This window comes from Chenopodium album, chromosome 21 (genome assembly GCF_948465745.1).
Source record: "Chenopodium album chromosome 21, dcCheAlbu1.1, whole genome shotgun sequence".
Lineage (NCBI taxonomy): Eukaryota > Viridiplantae > Streptophyta > Magnoliopsida > Caryophyllales > Amaranthaceae > Chenopodium > Chenopodium album.
In genome coordinates this window covers 10,219,831-10,239,829 of record NC_137854.1, presented here as the reverse complement: position 1 = coordinate 10,239,829, position 19,999 = coordinate 10,219,831, and the positions used below count along the sequence as shown (strand labels likewise).

The window sequence follows — 19,999 nt, the reverse complement described above, 5'->3', positions numbered from 1 at the left end:
TTATATAGTGGAATAAAAGTACTTATCGTTATATAAAATCATGGGTTCGTTTACGGGGCGTTTGACATGTGGAAATGGAAATTTGGAGAATTATGGGTGGGAATTTGTTGTTGGGAATTCATGAAAGGGAATAAAAGTCCATAGTTTGGTAGTTGCTAGGAATATGTTGATATTTACTAAGAAATTACATCAATGTCCTTACTCATATTTTTTTTCCTTCCTTTTCACCCTTCTCATTAATGACAATTTGGTCTTTTCATACCCTTCTTAGTTCCCTTCCTCTATTACTTGCCACAAGGGAATTAGTCATGTTGGTAATATATTCCCATTCTCACCTTCTTAATCCCATTTACCAAACACCTCCTTATATTAATTATCTTGCCGATTATTATTTTCATTCATATTTCTCAATCAATACACATATTCACTTCCGCTGCGCACCCGACATTTCCTAACATATTGAATATCTTAATTCTTAATTAAGTTTAAAGTCATAAAGTATAAAGTCATATAAGGATATCCTTTTAAGTTTACAAACACTCAGCTTTCTCTTCCACGACCTGACGTCTCTATTGATTGTTTGCTTCTTAACCAACTTTTCTCTCCCACGCGACAAATGCCTCCAATAGACGGCGATGTCTCTGCCGACAAATGAAGATTAGGAGGTGGATTTCCAGCCATCTTTAAATGAGAATTCCATTAAATGCTAAAACGTAGGTGATTAAGAATGCATATTTGTATTTCTGTGTTACTGGCTGAAACTTAGCTTGAATTTCAATAATGGTGAATTGAAGAGAAATTAGGGGAGAATTAGAAGAGAAAGTTTGGATTTAGGGGTTTTTTCACTTTCTTAAATTGCTGGATTTTACAAATGTTTTTGAGGATTTTTTTGGAAGTAAACGATCTTGTGGAGTGGGAGTTGTAGTTGAATGGAAACACTGATGTACTATTTATTTAAGAACATGATGCAAAATAATGTGGATTGCAATAATTTTTTCCTAACTAAATTTGAGTTAATAAATCATAAATTATTTTACTTTGTATTATTACTAATTGCGTGTACGATACATCCCATCCTCCGATGATAAGTCTTATTATTGACTAAGGGTCCGTTCACATTTACTGAGCTGAACTGAACTGATTAGAGCTGAACTGAACTGAAATGAAATTAAGTAAATATGAACAGGCCCTAACTAAATATGTGTGGAAAAAAAAGAGATTATCTAAGAGACCTGGTATTTAGAACAACATGTCTCATTGATCGAAAAATACTAATCTATCGCTAGAAAAATTTAACATATTACCTTAAGAGGCTAAGAGACCTTTTTTTTAAGTAGACGGTCTCTTTAAAGTTAACACGGGCTGATTTGTTAGTAACTACATAACAGAACCTAAGAGACCACCTATTTGATACAGACAGTCTCTTTTCTTACCAAACTTTTTTTTTTTTTTTCAAAATGGGAGTACAACTGTACCTCTGTGTATCCCCTAGATCCGCCACTGTTGTGATGTGTAATACTTGTTGGCCAGCCGTACACTTGGTTAAACAGCATAGTTGACGGAGTTACCTACCACATTTATGTTATGGGGGAATTTTTCTGTGTGGCATGGTTACTTGTATGGGTTATTTATTCAAAAGTTACTTATATGTGTAACTTATTCAAGAGTTATTTGTATAATTTACCGCTGATTAAACAATTAACCTCTGAATAGGTAAAACTTGACCAAAAGAGTAATTTATACTCCCTTCGTTTTTTGATACTTGCTTCATTTCTCCATACGCGGAGTTTTAGGAGAAATTGGAGAAAGTAATACATTATGGAGGTAGTGGAGTGGGTGAAAGAATAAAAAATTGTATAAAGTAAAAGTAGTGGAAACAATTAGAGGAAAGAGAATATGAAATTAATAAAATATAATTTAAGTTGGGTCCACTAAGTGAGAATTAATTAAATATTATAAGGAAATGGAGTAAGTATTTAAAAACGGTTGAAAAAGAAAAGTAGAGCAAGTATTTAAAAACTACTAACCCCTGACTAAACGAGTAACCTTTACAAATAATCCATGCCAAACGAATAACCGTTATAAGTAACCTCTGATCAAACAGGTAACCCTTACAAATAACCCTAACCAAACAAGTAATCCCTAGTCACACCATAACATACTACTTCCGTACAATCGTTGCAAATAATGTGTAACGGAGGTAGTATAAAAAATTGTAAAGTGTTATGGAATTACTCCTACTTTATTTCCGGATATATATTGGAAACAAATCAACAACAGTAAAAAAAAAAAAAAAAAAAAAAAAAAATAAAGGGGGTGAAGGATGAAATGAGTTGCTGGCTGTGTAGTGACGAAGACGGTGGAATCGACGAAGGTAAGTGATTTGGTTTGGTTAGCAATGTTTATTTTTATAAAGCTTTGAATTGTTTGTGCTTAATTTAAATACTTTATTTACAGTTGCCGTTTCTGATGAAATTGTTTATGTTTGTTAGATTTTGCATTTTATGTTGTCAAATTGAATTTCAGAAGGAAATCAACCTTAAATTGTTCAATTGATTTTTTGGATTGAGGTAGTTTATTCAAACGAATTTGTTCACTCACTTACTTTTAATTTGGTTAGGTATGAGTAATTCGAATAAATAAAATTTCACTCACTTACTTTTCAGTTAAGCACACAACTAGGTACTCAATTCTTTAAAATTTCATTTTTTAGGTACTTAATTCTTTTTACTTTGCTTTTGGATACTGAGTTAAGAATTCAAGCCAAAAAAAATTAAATCAGCCAAAGAATTGAGTATCTTGGGTTAAAGAATTTAGTACCCTTGGTTAAGTATGTGGGCCCCACCCGATTAAAAAATTAATATTTATAAAAAAAAAATGCTCAATTTTTTTTTCCCTTTTCTGGAACTTTGCTGCGCACTTCATTCTCGAAGAACAAAGCTTTCTTTGTGCTCGAATCTGGTGAAAACGACACCAAAACCGCCATATTTTTGAGGTAAGCTCAATTTCTCATCATTTATGTTGAGAATTTGATATAAATTTTAGATTTTTTGCCCATTTGATGATGTAATTCGCGACCTAGGGTTTTCGAATTTTGGGGTTTTTTTGTCCTTGGACCCCTTCTTCTGTCAAGATGTTAAAATACGGTGAATAAGAAAGAACACTGGATTGAAGACAAGCACATTGAAGCTTAGATATAATTTTTTATATGCTTCAGCTTAGTGTGTGGAGGGGGGTGGTGTATCTTCAATGAAACTGGCAATTAACTTGATTAGAATATAGTATTTTCCAAGTCTTTGAAGTGATCAGGAAGAAATATGACTCAAAGTTATGTGATTATTGAACCTGATAGTATTGAGGACTGAGGAGACAGATATGCTCATAGCAGGGGATAGATAAAGGGCAAGCAATGGAAAAAGTTGTATAAAAAGTGAAATACATTTCTAAAGATTGTGTTATTTATGCATTGAGAGTTTTCGGCTATTTTGAAGTAACATCTGCTTCCTTTCTAGTTTAGATTATTATTTCTCCATTTACAAAATTGATTGCAGTTTCCATATGCTAAAGCAGAATTCCTGTATATCAAGTCCAATAATGCAGTAAGGTTGAATATACAAAACTAAAAATAACTTCAAAAGCAAAGTTCCAGAAAAGGGAAAAAAAATTGAGCATTTTTTTTTTTTTATAAATATTAATTTTTTAATCGGGTGGGGCCCACATACTTAACCAAGGGTACCAAATTCTTTAACCCAAGGTACTAAATTCTTTGGCTGATTTAATTTTTTTAGCTTGAATTCTTAACTCAGTACCCAAAAGCAAAGTAAAAAGAATTGAGTACCTAAAAGGTGAAATTTTAAAGAATTGAGTACCTAATTGTGTGCTTAACTCCTTACTTTTAATTCTGTTAGACTTCTGTCCAAAATTTCGGCTAGAATTCTGTTTTTCATTTATTTATTTGATTTCAACTTTGAGAGAGATTGTTATATTTCGTCAAAAAAAAAAAAAATAAATAAATAAAAAAGAGAGAGATTGTTGTATAAACCCGGGTGTACCATACATCCATGAATATTTTATTCTCATTTTGATGATTGATTTTCATTTAATCATCAAATGAAAAACTAAATCTAACTCAGGGTTAATTGGGTATACGGTACGCTTGGGTGTATACGACAAATTCTACAATTCTGATGATACGCTACTGTTGGCAGTGCTCTACAAACTGAGGCATGGACTATACTAAGGAGAAAAACTGCGCTTGTCAAACTTGCTGTGAATTTATTCACCCTGCACTTCATGTATCCAACATTAAGAACCTCATTCCTCTTGTTCTTAATACTAGTACTAAAAATATTGTGTATAGTCGTTGGTCTACCCTTTTCCGTGTCAGGGCCCGTGCCTACAATGTTCTTGATCACATCGACTCCACTATTCCTACTCCTCCACACATTATTAGTGACCGTGACACCAATCTTTGGGCTCGACTTGATGCTGTTGTCCTCACTTGGATTTATGCCACTATCTCCACTGATTTACTCATCACTCTTCTTGATAATAATTATACTACTGCCATGGATGCTTGGACATGCCTCCGAGATATGTTTCAACATAACACTACTACCACCATTCACAAGTGCTATAAGAGAAGGGTACGTTGCTTGTGTCTTAATTAACGGGTAATTCCCTGTTTCTCATAGTGAGAAACGAAATTTGTTTCTCATGGTGATATTTTCGTGAATTAATCAACAACTTTTTCATTATTGTGGGCTTTACAATTGAATAAAGTTGTTGGTTTATCTACGAAAATACCATGTGATGAGCAACAATTGTTTCTCATGCTTGGGGCATCCTCTTAACTAACATTCATTTCTTTCTTTTGATACAACTTTAATTTGTATTTTTTGTTTTTTTTTGGTAGAGGAGCAACAAAAATCTTGAAGGTGATCGAGTGGATTTGATTAGCAGCCTACCTGATGATATACTAGTATACTTGCTATCTTTTGTAGGGATTAAAGCAGCAGCAAGAACTAGCCTTCTTTCGAAAAGGTGGAGACGTGTATGGACTTATATCACGGAACTAGATTTCGAAGATCCTCCAAGGCTAGCCATTGCAATGACTAAGCCATATGAGAATTCCCAAGTTGGTAATTATGCTGATTGGGTTAACCAGGTTATCAGAGCAAATCAAGCTCAGTCTCTTAACACCTTCAGAATGCATTTTCCTATTCCTAATGATGATAAAATATTTGCTTCTAATATTGATAAGTGGCTCGAATTCGCCTCAACTAAAAAGGTTCGAAATTTGGAGTTGCACATGGAGACTTTTTCTACGATCCCTTTTTTTAAGAACCCGACTTTTGTCTTGAATACTAGTCTTGTATCTCTTTACTTGACAAAGGTGGTTGTAGATGGACCTCTGCTTCAATGGGTTTTATCTAATTGTCTTAAACTTCGCCGCCTTTTGCTTCACTCGTGTCTGACCACCGATGATGTTTTTGGTTCTTCCAAACGCCAAGAACTTGTTATCTCATCCCTTACACTCAAACACTTGGAGATTTTTTCTAGCACCCGCCTTCTCAATACTGAATAATCATTGCACATTGTTGCTCCAAATCTTGTTACTCTTTTATTTTTTGAGTCTCGTACCGTAGATGTGGAGTATGTTAGTGTTCCATCACTTGTGGATGCTGCTTTTGGAGGAAAATATTTTACTAAACTTAGTAGCAACGGGAGAATTCTATCCGGTTTATCTTCCCAACTTGAGAAACTCTCGCTGCATTGGTTCAGGGTTAGTATTATTATTGTTTGCTATAATTAATATATACTTAGGGGGCGTTTGGTTCAAACAATGGTATGGGTTTGGAATGAGGAATGAAACCAGGGTGGTATGGGGTTGGAACTTGATACTTGATTTCATGTGTTTGGTTTTTATCTAGGAATGATAGTTTTCCTTTTAATTTTAAACCTAAAGGTATGGGTATGAGCCATACCCACCTCCCCCCTTGGGTTTCAAAAACCCATACCTTGGGGGTTTGAGGTATGGGTTTGAAAAATGAAATTTCAAGAAACAAACACAAGGTATGGGTTTTGCTCATTCCAAACCCATACCTTATACCTAATATGCTTGAACCAAACACCCCCTTAGTAATTAAGTTGCTAGTCAGGTATAATTGTATAAAACATGGGTATGTACATGTTTTGTGCGCATCAAACGGTCAAAATCTAACTTGGACATATGATGTGACATGAAGATTCCTAGTAGAATTTGTTTATTAGTGTGCAAATGTGCATGATATTAGTATAACCACACTTGTTTTGATCCAATTTTGTAGGTACCCTTTCAAGCTTGTAAATTTTCATCCTTTGATAATGTGAAGATTTTGGAGTTATCTTTCACTTGCGATGATGGTAAATACCTTGTAGTATCGACATTATCCCTGATTACGACATGCCCTCAGTTGCATACATTCAAGTTAAAGGTTGGTACATCTGTACTGAGTACAAATTTTGATTACTATCTATATATGCTCTTTATGGGTCTAAATACCTTTATACATGATGTACAAATTGGATAGTTTGCTTTAAGCCAGTTGATAACTCCAAATACAATATTTGGTATAGGCCATTAGAAGTAGCCTATAGTGCACTTCTACATAGAATCAAAGAGCTCGCGCAAACAGCAGGCTCTCTGCAATCACTCTCCAAACCAGATTTTGTATGTGAAGAATGTGTCATTAGCTTTTCTTTGCAAGCAGTATTGACGTGAATCTTCTGTTTGCAGATGCTTTGGAGGCAGGATGACTACTACACAAGGTTAATACCAATTAATGTTGCTCAAACTAATGCAATTCGTACCCTCCAGAGACTTGAGGCGGTAGAATTTGTTGGATATGCAGGGTATGAATATGCTGATGCTCTTGCGTATCATCTCACTCAACATGCTCCCATGCTTAAGAAGTTTATACTTGATCCTCGTAAACCCGAACATGGAGAGCTAAGCAATTGGTATGGGAATAATAAAAGGGATTACATGGAAATTGGCAGAAGTAGGGCAAAACTGCTTGCCAAACGAATTAAACCAAGTGTTAATGTGGTGATTTTATGATGTTTATACAGCTTCTTGGAAATTTTTATTATATTAAGGATTCTAATGATGTGGGTATTATCCTAATATTAATTGTAAGTAAATTAAATTTGGTTACAAAAGTAAGCGCAAGCATTGCATCAAACACCATACCAACTTGATCCAACTAACTCTTCCTCCACCAAACCATTCTTGATGGGTATATTAATCGAAACTAAATTCCCAGTTCTTTAGACCTCAAAAAGCATCATTTTCATCGGAAATTTGATCACTCAACAAGCAAGATTAGGAGTTGTAAGTTCATTCTGAAATGTTACCAGAACTATATGTAACTATATAAGCAGCATACAGTACTACAGAGAATAATGGCAGCAAACTTTTCTGGTCAACTGCAAAAGCTAGCGCCTTTTGATTTAACGGATGCAGTGATTACTTAGTAATAGTATTCAATGTTGTACTAGACCAAATGCTCCGTTTGATGGTAATATGTATGTGGATATTTTTATCTATGTTTACTTTTCATTCAAATTAGTTTTTGGGCCCGGGCGATGTCTCAGATTATTACATGGAATTGAACATTTATATACATTGTAATGTATGATTTAATTTTCTTGTAATTAAATTTGTTGTTTATATAGTCATTTGCTAGATATTAATTTTTTGTATTTAAATGATTGCATAAAAAATTACCTAGCTTGGTGGTAAGATACTTAGTTTTAGAATTAGAGGTTGTGGGTTCAATTCTTGCGGATAACTTTTTTTTTAAAATTATTATGATGAGTCCATGACATGGAATGAAAAACAAATGGAAGAAGAGCCACGTGGCGTTATGAATAGTTGAGTAGGTGACGTGGCATAGTGAGGAGAGCTTACGTGACACGTGGACGTTTTTAGGAACGTCTTTTAATATATTAGTATAGATATAGATATTATAAAAAAATTGAAAGAATAATTAAAAAAAAAAAAAAAAAATTGAGAAAGAAATAACGTGAAGTTGGTATTTATGTTTCTTACAAGCTTTTTCATTGATTACAGTAGATAACACAAGGAAAATGACACACTTTAGTACTTTACAGAGTGTCAAAAATTTGAGGATGTAGAAGAGAGAATGTGCAAAACATATGAAAGAAAAGTACAATACCCTTTTCATTTTTTGTTCCTCCTGATTATCTTTACTAGCTGGTATGGTTAGATTACCTTATCTCCAAAATACATTTTGGTGTTATTTGCTATTGCTTCAATAAATCTGAGCTCAAGATACTGGGGTGTTAGCTTCAAAGTGTTAGCTTCAGCCTCTTTTACCAATCTGAAAAGGCAGACATCAATATCAACATCAACATTAGTGGTAATTTAATTTGTGATTAAAATCATGAGTGGCATAAATGACATGGCATGGGAATTTCACCCCCTCGGCAAATGTCCCGAGGGCTTCCTGGAGTAGAGAGATTCACCTGTAGTAGTAAGCATCAGCCATGCTCTTTTCCCGAACTAAATTCATCTCATTATCAATTTGTTGCTGGCTTCAGGCACTTTGCTTTTCCATCAGCTTTTGCTCCATGATGATCTTGCGCACAAATGAGTTCTTTTCTGCCTCAGAAATAGCAATTTTTTTCTGTGTCTCTGCCTCCTTCTCAGCAACCTTTTGTTTCTCAATAGCTATTAAAGCCTGAGCAACAGGAGAGATTAAAATTTAAAATAATAAAATGCATGAAACACAAAGAGCTAATACGATATAGCAAAAGTAAACCATCCATAGCAAATCAGGGAGGAAAATTAAAAATTGGCAACAAATTTAAGATCCCTCTAAAGTTCAACCTAGGAAAAACTTGACAGAAACAAAAGAAGAACAGCTACAATCCTACAATCATGACGACTCTTATAAGAGTAAACAACATTCTTTCTGCTCCTAAGCAAGGGACCAAACTATCATAAAATCTGCCTACAAATGAATCTGCATCATAGTTTCCCCAATCCCAATATAAAACAAAATTTCATTCCAGAGATGAAGACATAAACAGATCCAGTTGATGTACCTTTGTCCTTTCTTCCTCCATCTGTTCATAATTATGCCTTATACTCTCTGGAATGGTAGGTTTTGTGACGCGGACACTGATGATCTCAACACCAGGATTATAACGAGTACAGTCACCCTGGAGACTTGGAGAGCATCTTTTATCCTCTCATCAATCTGCATAAGATATGACAGCAGTGTGTCAAAAAAAATGCAGACTTTCAGCTGAACTTACAAGTATAGGTGAAGAATTACATATAGAAACAATTGAAAACAGAACTTTGACAAGGAAGGAGATGTATCAAAATTGTGAATATCAGAAACAACATTGAAATAGGAACAAGCCATAGCAGAACAGAAGTGATGAGTCAAGAGTTGGCACTTCTAGCTTCCAGCTTACATATAAGTAGGTTGCTTTTTAATGATTGAGTCTAGGTTCTAGGAAGTGGATGACCCCAAGATACTTCATGCATTTTCTGTCTTTACATTTCTTCAACTGCGGCTTTCCTAAAAAGCATCACGACTATGTTCTCATGGTAAAAGTTTCCCCATTTAGTTCACGTGCTCGCAAAATATTACCTCTCTAATTATTCCATTCGGTTAAGGCCTTAAGGTAAAGTTATGGATCTCCAAAATACTCATCATTAGACATTAGCAATATCCTTAATGTATGGTCATTCTTGTTGTTATATATATATAGACAGGGAAAGCGATTCAAATAAACAGACAAAAGGCCCTCTTCCCAAAAGCAGTAATGAAGCAGTACAGCTAGTTTCAAAATTAACAAAATAGTAGCTATTATATGGCACCAGAAATTTCAGAAGCATCATTCTTATAATTATGTTGCTCACCTGATCAAACATATCAATATAAACTTGTTGAAGAGCATGGTAACTGCAGAATTGATTGATCTCATGATGAATTTTGTCATATATCCATGTCTTATCATAGTGCACACCATAATTCAGAAGAGTATCATATACAGCGTCCTTGTTCAGCCTGTTGATGACCTGAACATAATATTATGGGATAGAGGTGGTAGCAAATTCGACTGGAAAATAAGAAAGCAAAAGCAAGCTTTCAATGAAAACCTGTTTCTAATTTATCAGATGATTTGCACGAAACATTAATGGAAAACATATAAGGTAACAAAAAACGCAAAATCACACCAGGATCAGTAATTGTTTTGAGAAGGGCACCCCCTCTCCAGTAAACACCAACATCACCTTCAGGCACTTGGTGCAAGATTGTCAAGCTGATCTTGTTTGTTGACGTAGAAGAAAGTACAACCTGCCAAATTTCCACAGCATATCATACAAATTACTATTCCAAACAAACACAAGACAATCCCACTCAAGTTTTTGCGACTATTCCAAACGAAAATCAAGATTTTGCGACTGTATATATACGTGTAATATCCAATTAAATCTCTGATTGTTGTTGCTTTAGTAAATTTTAATACCCAATTAATGAATTCCTCATTTTCTTCCTTTGAACATGATCAAATAACTAATGATCACTATATTTGGTGCAATTATCACCAAAAACTGAAAAATCATATCAGCAAACACAGAATCACTGAAAATTTTCAAAAGAATGATTAAAGCAATTACTATTGGCTCACTTTAACCAAATTTAACTTTGCACCTCAGAAAAAGATAAATAGAATAATTAATAAATAAATAAGCATCTAAACTCGATTTCCTTTTTATATCTGGTTAATCTTATGAAGCAAAGAATATATTCAAAAAATAACCCTAGAAATCGAAATTGTAGAAAATAAACCAAATACAAAGAATTTCACGGATTTGATCAGATTAACTGATTAATTGGTTACTCTTACTAAAAAAAAAAAGTCACAATTTCTACCACTCAACTTTGAGTCTATTTATACTTTATTTCTATATGTTGACCAATGACTCAAAGAGGTTTATTTTGTTTTTTGAGATTGGTAGATTTGAAATTGTAATGTGGTAGGGTAGCTGCCTACTAGTCTTTGTGTGTTACGGAGTAAGACGACTGCTTGTACTCCGTAACAACTATGAAAGTTACAAACAATTCCAATAAAATACTCGGATGTATAAAATACATATATATGTGGTGGTTGATTATGAATTATAATAATGGTAATGAATTTGATTAAGTGTCTTTAAAAAGCGTAGTGTGAACGTGGCTGGCGAATCAAGAAGCTAGTAAAGCAAGCTAATCGAGTCACCGTTTTTATGATCTACTTTTAGAATGCAAACTGATCATTATATTTTTAAAATTGTTTATATTATTTGTTTGAGACCTGAAAATATTAATAATTCTCCCAAACTGACCTCTTGCTTACTCCCTTTTTTGTGACATACTGTAATACGAATTATGTAGCAACAAAACTAATGAAAGTAAGAATGAGAAGAAAGCAATTTGTATAAGAACAAGTAACAAGAACAAATGAACAATGTTGCATACTTGCATGTGTAGATTGTTAGGTTTGTGAGAAGATGTTGTACCTTCATGTTTTCTTGTTAGTTGCACTTTTCTTTTTTTGTTTTTTTTTTTAATAGCTTATTTCATTCAAATAAATGTCTCTTTGTTGATGTATAAAGGTTTTGATGATGAGGAACTTAAACTGAAGCAAACTCATCTAATAAAGGTTTCTCAAGTGTTTGTTTAGCCTAGGTGAAATTGATCTTGGAGATTGAAGAAGTAGCTGATGCTAGGAAGCCTTGAAGAAGTTCTTTATTCAGAAAGTTTTTCAATAAGAAGAAGAGTTCCCTCACAGGAGCTAAGTTCCCTAACAGGAACGTTCCCTAACAGGAACCTGAAGATGAAGGACTAAGTTCTTTGGAGGAACTTAGTAAAACGTGGAGCCCAAGTAATCCTACCAGATCAAGAGCGCAGCACAGCAATAGTTTAGTTAAGATTTTATCTTCTAGATTTATTGTTAAATATGTTAAGTAGGATATGCATGGAATTTATTAGAAGCGTGACAAGATAGCCTGGCAAATTAATTAAATCCGGAAAATATAAAAAGATAGAATTCGAAAAAGATTTTTAACTTAAAAACTAATTTCCTAAATCTGTTTGTTAAAAAGATATTATGCTTTTTAACTAATTATTTCTATCTTATTTTCTGAAAAGATTTTCTTCACAAAGATTTACTTAAAACCGTGTTTTAAGATAAGTTAAGTTTAACTTATTTATCTTTTTGAAAACCTACTTTCTATACGAGTCTTGCTTGTATAAATAGTAGAGGTTGAAATGAGTTTTGGTTTTTGTGAGTTTTATGCGTGAAGAATTACAGAGCTTAAATTGTGTAAGTTTTCCAAGCTTATAAACTTGTCATATTAGTTTCGGGTTTCATGCATAGCTTGCCTATCATATACTAGGTGTTTATTATTTGTATCTGGTTTGGGTTAATTGGGTAGTAAGTATTTTGTTAATCTTGTTTATTGTGTTAGCTTCTGGTGAGAAGGGGAAGATTTGTACTTGGGGAGTACGAGTGAGTTTAAGTGTGGTACTTAGACAGGGTAGAACAGGGTGCTGTTCTGCAGAGAGTTCTTTTAGGAACTTGAGAGTATAGTTTTTATTATAGTAAGTTGTAACTTGGTGTTTGCCCTATTATAGTGAAGTGGTTTGTGTTTGAAATCCCTAAGGTAGGGTCGAGGTTTTACTTCTAGTTGGGCACTAGAAGGTTTCCTCGTAAAATACTGTGTGCTTTACAAGTTCCTGTTTTATTCTGTTTTGTTATGTTTATAATTCGAAAAATAGTCACTAGGAACTCACCTACAATTCACCCCCCCTCTTGTAGAGTTCGTCTCAACTAACAATTGGTATCAGAGCAAGGTTCTCAAGTGTTTGCAGAAAACTTTGCTGAGTAAGTTCCTGGAGAGATGAATTACAAGGAGAAACTAGAAGAAGGGTACTCAACCCAACGTCCACCTATGTTCAATGGTAAGTTCTATGCATACTGGAAGAACAGGATGGAGATCTTCATCAAGGCTGAAAATTACCAGGTTTGGCGTGTTATTGAAACTGGTGATTTTGAAATAACTCAAACCAATGACAAACATGAGGTAGTGTCTAAACCCATTTCTGATTATGATAAGGAAGATTATCAAAAACTTGAATTGAATGCTTTAGCAATAAAGTATTTACACTGTGGACTTGTACCTCATGAACATAATCGTATCATGGGGTGCAAGTCTGCTAAACAGATATGGGATTTGCTACAGGTAACTCATGAAGGTACCAATGAGGTAAAACGTTCCAAAATTGATTTATTAATGTCTAGATATGAAAGGTTTGAAATGCAATCTAAGGAAACCATAGAGGAAATGTTTACTAGATTCAATGATATAATTAATGAACTGAACTCCCTTGGCAGACATATTCCTATTGATGAACAGGCTAGGAAAATTCTAAGAAGCCTTCCACAAGATGAACGATGGAGATCCAAGGTGACTGCCATGCAGGAAGCTAAGGATTTCACAAAATTCAACATGGAACAACTAGCTGGATCATTGATGACTCATGAACTTCATCTGAGTTCCAACACTGAAAATTCAAGAAATAAGAGTTTGGCACTCAAGGCTCAAGACTCTGAAGAATCAGAAGTTGATGAGGAAGAGATGGCTATGCTAGTCAGGAAGTTTAAGAAAATGATGAACAATAGGAAGTTTGATAGGAACAAAAAGTTTACAAGTTCCAGAAACACAACGTGCTTTAAATGTGGATCAAAGGATCACTTTATCAAAGATTGTCCTGTTCAGGATGGAGAGAAAGGAAAGACTAAAGGCAAGGAGCAATCCAAAGAGTCAAGAGTCTACAAGCCTTACTTCACCAAGGACAATGTCAAGAAAGCCATGTTAGCTGCCTGGGGAGATACAGATTCAGAGGAAGAGGAGGACCAACCTTTAGAAGAAACGGCTCATCTGTGTTTGATGGCAAAAACTGATGAAGCTGCCAAACTGAAGGAGCTAGAATCTGAGGTATGGTACTCTTACAATAATTTGAAACATCTGTCTAAAGAGAATCTAATAAATGTTGTTTTGGAAATTCAGGAAGATATAAAGGAATTATATAGATCCAAACAGCAAAGTGATAAAGCTTTAGAAACTTACAAAGAGAACAGTGAGTGGGTTGATAACATGAAGTTTGATATTCAATATAGGTTTTTTAGTCTGTTTGATGATAATAAAATTTTAAAAGAGACTGTAGAAAACCTGAAACATGATAATATACTTCTAAATGTGGAATTATCTTTACTAAAGCTCAGTGTAGATACTCCTAACTCTGAAGTTCCTCCACTTACGGAATATCCAAATTTTGAAAAATTAAAATATGATTTGGAAGATCTAAAAACGGATAAAGCACGTCTTGAGGGGGAACTTGAGAGAGTTAGGAAAGGTAAACAGCCAATAGAGTATAGAGTTCCTGACTGGATCACTAAAGCTCAGACCAAGAGAACTGAAGGCTTAGGCTATAAGAAGAAGTTCCAGAAAGAAAAGAAGTATGTTGATTTGCCCAGTAGTATTGTTTGTTATTTCTGTGGTAATACTGGACATAAGCAGGTTAAATGTCCTAAGAAAGAAAAATGCACTCAGAAGAATGTCAAACATGTAGAACAAGTCTGGGTTAAGAAAAATGAATCAACTTCTGTTGCACAGGAACCCAAGGAAACCTGGGTTCCTGACTAACGTTTAATTCTTCTTGCAGGTTCCAGTGAGGGGGAACAACACTTGGTACCTCGACAGTGGTTGTTCTAAGCACATGACTGGAGATAAAACTAGATTTCTCTCACTGGATGCCTACTATGGAGGAACCGTGACCTTTGGTGATAACATGAAAGGAGATATAATTGCTATTGGTAAAATAGGAAGGTCACGTTCCCATGCTATTGAAAATGTATTCTTAGTCGAGGGTCTCAAACACAACCTGTTAAGTATTTCACAATTTTGTGACAAAGGTAACTCTGTTAGCTTTACTTCTAATAAGTGTAGAATCATCCACAATGACACTGGGAACATTATTTTAGAAGGAACTCGAAAAGGGAACACATATGTTGTGGATCTCAACGAGGTTCCTAATAGCAGTTTAACATGTCTTAGTGTTATTGAGGATGATCCTCTTCTATGGCACAAAAGATTTGGCCATGCAAGCTTTTCTTTACTTGATAAATTAAGATCTAAGAACTTAGTGGAAGGACTTCCTTGCATTAAGTTTTTGTATGACAAAGTGTGTGAAGCTTGTGCTAAAGGAAAACAGACTCGAATTTCCTTCAAGTCCAAAAAGATGGTAAGTACCAAAAGGCCTTTGGAACTCATTCATATGGATCTCTGTGGTCCAATGAGAATCCAAAGCAGAAGTGGTAAGAAATATGTAATGGTTATTGTTGATGATTTTTCTAGGTTCACTTGGGTTTTCTTTCTTGTAAGCAAGGATGAAATGTTTGATGAGTTTATTGCTTTTGTAAAGAAAGAACAGAGAAGGACAGGAAATAACTTGATACATCTAAGATCAGATCATGGAACGGAATTTGAAAACTCCAAATTTGATGAATTCTGTAATGAGTATGGTATGGACCACAACTTCTCTGCCCCAAGAACTCCACAACAAAATGGAGTGGTGGAACGCAAGAATAGGAGTCTTGAAGACATGGCAAGAACAATGCTGATATCAAGCAGACTGCCTAGGAACTTCTGGGCTGAAGCAGTAAACACAGCATGTTATATACTCAATAGAGTATCTGTTAGAGCCATCACTAACAAAACTCCTTATGAACTGATGAAAGGGAGAAAACCTAATATTTCTTACTTTAGATCTTTTGGTTGTAAATGTTTTGTCCATAATAATGGTAAGAGGAACTTGGGAAAGTTTGATGAACGAAGTGATGAGGCTGTATTCCTAGGATATGCTTCAAATAGTAAAGCCTACAGAGTCTATAATAAAAGGACTATGTGTGTTGAGGAGTCTGTACATATTATATTTGATGAAACTGAACAATTGATTGATGTACAGGATTGTGATGATGATTTTGAGATTGGACTTGTGCGCAAGCAGAATCCAGATGAGGAACCAGCATCACTGCAGAAGCAGCAAGTGGAAACTGCTGAAGTAACGAACCCTGAAGCAAATGCAGAACCAGAATTGGAGAATGCACCAGGAACTCCACATCAAGAACCAAATGAAAATCATAATGAAGAACATCAAGTGGAAACTCCTGAGGAAGTTCAACCTGAGATCCAGAATGGAGTTCGTACAGAAGAACCAGTCAACAATAATGAAGAAAGATTGTATCCAATCAAAGATTTCACTCCAAGGCCCTGGAAACATCAGAAATCTCATCCAGTAGATGCAATCATGAGTGATATAACCAAAGGAACTCAAACCAGATCTCAGCTTAGAAACTTCTGTGCATTCAATGCATTCCTCTCTTCTATGGAACCTAAAAACTATGTTGAGGCTTTAACTGACGCTGACTGGATTAATGCTATGCAGGCTAAACTGAATGAATTTGAAAGAAATAAAGTTTGGCATCTGGAACCTAGACCAAAAGACAAAAAGTCAATTGGACTAAAATGGGTGTTCAGAAACAAACTAGATGAACATGGTATTATTGTCAGGAACAAAGCAAGACTAGTTTTACAGGGTTTCAATCAGCAAGAAGGAATAGACTATGAAGAAACATTTGCTCCAGTAGCCAGGTTAGAAGCTATTCGTTTACTTATTGCTTTTGCTGCTTATATGGGATTTAGGCTGTACCAGATGGATGTAAAATGTGCATTCTTAAATGGATATCTAAATGAAGAAGTCTATGTGGAACAGCCTCCTGGATTTGAAAATCCAGAGTTCCCAAACCATGTCTATAAGCTTGACAAGGCTCTATATGGGCTTAAGCAAGCTCCTAGAGCATGGTATGAAAGGTTATCAAAGTTCCTTTTGGCTAATGGATTTAAACGTGGTAAAATTGATAAAACTTTGTTTTTAAAGTCAAATGGAACTGATATCCTAGTTGTACAAATTTATGTTGATGATATTTTATTTGGTGCAACTAATGAGTCTTTGTGCAAGTACTTTGCTGACCTTATGAGTGGAGAATTTGAAATGAGCATGACTGGAGAATTAAATTTCTTTCTTGGTTTGCAAATTAAGCAAACTGAAGAGGGAATTATGATTCATCAGCAAAAATATATTAAGGAACTGATCAAGAAATACAAGTTGGAAAATGCCAAAACCAACAATACTCCAATGGGAACTGCTACTAGATTGGATGAAGATCCATCTAGAACTTGTATAGATCAATCTATGTATCGAGGTATGATAGGCTCACTACTTTACTTAACAGCTAGTAGACCTGACATATCTTTTAGTGTAGGTCTGTGTGCCAGGTTCCAAGCAAATCCAAAGGAGTCTCACCTTACAGCAGTAAAAAGAATCCTTAGATACTTGAAAGGAACTGATGATTTGAGTCTCTTCTATCCTAGAAGTGATTCTTTTGATTTAAATAATTTTACTGACGCTGACTATGCAGGTGATTTGGTAAATAGGAAAAGCACTTCAGGTATGGTACAATTTTTAGGACCTTGTTTAGTTTCTTGGGGTTCCAAGAAGCAAAACACAGTTGCTTTATCAACAGCTGAAGCTGAGTATGTGGCAACAGCTGCTTGCTGTTCACAAGTTCTATGAATAAAACAACAGGTTAGAGATTTTGGTAGTATTTTTAAATGTGTACCTATTTACTGTGATAACACAAGTGCTATATGTATTTCTAAAGATCCAGTTCAACACTCTAAGGTAAAACATATCCACATTAGGCATCACTTTCTAAAAGATAATGTGGAGCAAGGGAATATTAAGTTAGAATTTTGCCAAACTGAAAATCAAATTGAAGATATTCTAACCAAGCCCTTGAACAGAGAAAGGTTTGAGAAATTGAGACTGGAACTTGGGATGATCAAGCTGAAGTACTAGCCTCTGAAGTTCCAAGATATGGCAGAGTCAAAAATAATGTAAATAAAGGAAAAAGAGCATTTATCACAACTTTGGTGTGATAAACACAGCTGAAGTGTCACCGTTGTTAATTACTGAAGGTAAGTTCATTAAAACATTCAATTAATTTTGCTAGTAGTAATGTACAGTGTATATGTGTAGAAAGCGTGTTCCAATTGCGTATTTGTGAACAGTGATCTTGCTTTGAAAGTTAAATGAATTTGGAAATAAATTACTTTTGGTAAATACATCTTGCGTGTTTTGATTTTGGAAAATTAATTGAATTTGTTCAATTAATGACTGCTCAGTAAACCCATTAACTTCCTTACACCGCTTCATTAATTATAAAAGCCACCCACAACCACTTTCCATCACTTCGCTGTCAAAAACATTTACTCCACTGTGAAAAATCCTTCTACACTATTCTACATCACTGAAGAAGAAAACCATGGCCATAATCACCTCACTAAGCTCATCTGAAAATTCCCAAAACAACCAAACCTCTGAACAAGAGGAAGTTTCATCACTTCCGATTGCCTCAAACTCCGAAACTCAAATCATAAACCCACCTTCTTCAACCATGCAAAACCCTAACCCCGAACAAATGGAAAACATCACCAAGTCAGTTCTTGACAAATTGAGAGAATGGAAGGCAAAGAAGAGTCAAGAAAAGTCTTTGGAGGATCACATTGAGGAAGTTGAGGAGTTCGCTCGAAATTTGGAAGAGGAAGACTCGGAAAAAGAAAAATCAGAGGAGGAGGAAGAAATCGATCAAGCTGAGCTTGAACTGCAATCTGATAGGTATGTTGTTGGTCATCGTATTGATTTAGATTGGTGTAGGAGTGCTAGGTTTCTTGATTTTATAGATTTAATTAAGTTCCAAGGCTGGGAGTATCTGTTGGTCAAAGTTTCTAATAATTTGATGTATCCAAGTGCCATGACTGAATTCTGTGAAAATTTTGATGCAAAATTGGGAATTATAACAAGCAAAATAGGAAAAATTAATATCGAGCTAAATGTGGAAACCCTAAGCAAAATTCTGAGAACACCTATGGAAGGGTATGAGACTTACATTAAGGGTAAGTCTAGTGTTAAAGTCGGAAATTACTTAAGTGGTGACATAGTTGAAGCCCTAGGAGGAAAAAGGGGGAAGAATGTTATGAGTCATAATGATCTTAGTCCCTTGAACAAACTGCTATTCAATCTTGTTAAGAAAACCATCTTGCCAAGAGTTGCCAAGAAGGGTGAGGCTTGTTTGATGGACATGGCAGTTATTTTCTGTCTGTCAAAGAGAATTAAAATTAATTTTCCATCACTTATGTATCAGCATTTAGCTCATTGTGTTCCAAGTGGAACAAAAGTTGGTTATGGTGCTATTCTGTCAACAGTTTTTGAGAGTTTGGGTGTTAAGCTCAAAGGTAAATATGTTGGTTTGGAGGAGAAGCCAGAAAATGTGATTAATGGGAACACTCTGGCTGGTTTAAGTTTGGAGGTTGTTCAGGGAAAGATTCAAAGGTTTGAGAAGGAAGAAGAGAAGGTTGAAAAGTCAACAGGGAAGAGAAAGCAAAAGGAAGTGAGTGACAAACCTGTCAGTAAGAGCAGGAGGCTATCTGCAAGCTCTCTGCCTAAGACCAGCATGGAGGAGCCCTTAGAGCTAGATACTGATGAAAAGGTGATTGAAGGGCAAGTGGCTGAGCTGGTGGAAAGGATGGAGAGGGTTGAAATCCAAGTTAAGGAGTCTGCTGGAAAGGTTCAGCTTCAAAAATTGGAGAAACAAGTGCAGGAGCAGGGGAAGGCACTAAAAGAACTGAAGAAATCAGTGCAGGCACAGGACAAGGCTCTGAAGGAACAAGAGAAGAAGTTCAAACAGAAGCTGGGAAGTCTTGAGCAACGGTTGGAAGCTCTGGTTGCACAGCAGAAGGAAGACAACA

The 19,999-nt window shown here is 35.1% G+C and overlaps 1 long non-coding RNA gene and 1 pseudogene across 2 annotated transcripts; one reads left to right on the top strand and one right to left on the bottom strand.

Annotated features, from left to right (window-relative positions):
- Positions 1-4,914: 4,914 nt before the first annotated feature.
- Positions 4,915-7,068, top strand: LOC145603044 (uncharacterized). The gene is made up of 3 exons (XR_014104669.1): positions 4,915-5,785; positions 6,330-6,476; positions 6,779-7,068. It is a non-coding gene; the product is annotated as an uncharacterized LOC145603044 (long non-coding RNA).
- A 1,014-nt stretch (positions 7,069-8,082) lies between these two features.
- On the bottom strand, positions 8,083-9,440 carry LOC145600341 (uncharacterized; annotated as a pseudogene). Its single transcript, XR_014104289.1, has 4 exons — positions 9,348-9,440; positions 9,115-9,269; positions 8,533-8,747; positions 8,083-8,387 (listed from the first exon to the last, which is right to left on the bottom strand). The product of XR_014104289.1 is annotated as an uncharacterized LOC145600341 (transcript).
- Positions 9,441-19,999: the final 10,559 nt, after the last annotated feature.